The 1712-nt window shown below is 57.0% G+C and overlaps 1 long non-coding RNA gene across 1 annotated transcript; it reads right to left on the bottom strand.

The window, feature by feature from the left end:
• Positions 1-16: 16 nt before the first annotated feature.
• Positions 17-1468, bottom strand: LOC104916563. The gene is made up of 3 exons (XR_796610.3): positions 1343-1468; positions 866-1087; positions 17-301 (listed from the first exon to the last, which is right to left on the bottom strand). It is a non-coding gene; the product is annotated as an uncharacterized LOC104916563 (long non-coding RNA).
• Between the last annotated feature and the right edge of the window lie 244 nt (positions 1469-1712).

Below are 1712 nucleotides of genomic sequence, written 5' to 3'. Positions count from 1 at the left end.
CACCGATAGCAATCGAGGGACGCTTGGAAGGCCTTGCAACGTAAATCCTGGCAGTGTACTGCCAGCAGCTGATTTGGCCATCGGGATCCTGTCACCACAAGTGCTTTGTAGCCAAATGCAGCGATACAGTGTCCTGGGGAAAAGTCAACTCACAGATATTTTTTCCACATCCATAGCATAGGAACACAGGCCAGCGTCAGCACGGACAGCAGCGCGGCTGAGACCACAGCAACCACTGGGATGTGGCGTTTCTGCAGCTCCTTGCCAACAGCAGCCTTTGTGATTTTCCCAAGATCCACCCCTGGAAGAACCGAGACAGTGCCGCAGGTTACTGTCATCTGCAGTGCAGATGATCTCACAGCACGCTTCATGGAGCCAAGAGGTTTCCCTTTTCATCAGTGGGTACCTCCATCTCTGGTGTGTAAGCACCAGAGGACAAGGAGGATTGCTTCCACTTCCCGTTGGGTAGGGAGAGGCTGCACCGGCACTGCCCATCTGTTCCTCTGGGCTGAGGGCCGGGCTCTGCCCTGGGGTCTGGCCTTTGTCCGTGGGGAGCACTGCAGAGCGGAAACCCTCACACTTTCCCCACATTTCATGTCCTGAGCTCTCCCCCAGGACATCCCCCAGGCTGAAGGTCGGCCTCCAGCCAGCACAAGGCACAGCTGGAGCCAGCCCAGTGGAGAAACACTCCTGCAGGCTCCTGCCACACAAGGCTCATCGCCCTCCGGCCCCTTTGTAGCATGTGCTCTCTAGTAACACGCTCAGGTTTGGCTGCTGGCCTGCTGCGCAAGAGCAGGCAGGAAGAGCCTGGTGGCACACGGTGATTCTGGCTGGGGACACCGGATGACCACGGGTCTGAAATTACCTGGCAAACCAGCTGCTTGTTCTGCCTGAGTTTTCCGGTCAGAGACTGGCTGCGCGTCACTGCTGCCTTCCTGCAACAGCTCCTTCTGCACAGTCTCTTGCTCAGTGCCTTTAGTCCCGCCAGGCACTGCCTTCCCCATTTTTCTCGTGGGTTTCCTTGGGACACCGGATGACCACCAGGCGTAATACCCTCCTCTAGGTGTAAACTTTCGTCTTTCCGGACCTGAACAGAATGCACGAAGTTAAATCTCCTGTGCTGAGGGCACGGCAAGGCCCTCCCTTCTGCAACCAAAGACCCAGGAAAAGTGTCCGTACATGACGGCATCACTGTGGAGCACAGTGAGCATGCCAGGGGATCGTGCAAGGAAAGGCCATACACGCGCAGCACTTTGCTCTCACACCTGCCGGCCGAGAGACCTGGCCGACATTTGGCCTTTGAGCTGGCAGCTCTCACAGGAACTAAAAAGCCATGGCATACCCGCGTGGTCTGCCGGAGTTTCACTCCTGGAACTCGCAGGGGAAGCTGGATGACCTTCACTTCCAGTCGCACCTGCAAACAAGCACAGGACAGAGCGACTCAGACGTTCTGCCAGTCAGAGTGACAGAGCATGCAATTAAAACAGGAGATTCCTTCGCGACGCTGTTCTCTCCCTTCCACACAGGAGCAGCTTGGAAACAGATCCTGGGTGCCCACATGGGGAACCACGATTGTACAAATCTAACACAGTGTGGAGCTACCCGGAGGAACGTCCTCCTGGAGCTCACGCCAGCTCTACACTCAACTGCACCGTGGCTGCCGACTGCAGAAGGCACTGGGAGCAGCTCACGGCTGGAGTGGCCACAAAGAC

This window comes from Meleagris gallopavo, unplaced genomic scaffold (genome assembly GCF_000146605.3).
Source record: "Meleagris gallopavo isolate NT-WF06-2002-E0010 breed Aviagen turkey brand Nicholas breeding stock unplaced genomic scaffold, Turkey_5.1 ChrUn_random_7180001922061, whole genome shotgun sequence".
Classification (NCBI taxonomy): domain Eukaryota; kingdom Metazoa; phylum Chordata; class Aves; order Galliformes; family Phasianidae; genus Meleagris; species Meleagris gallopavo.
Note: the sequence above shows the minus strand (reverse complement) of the source record. Positions and strands in the feature narration are given on the sequence as shown.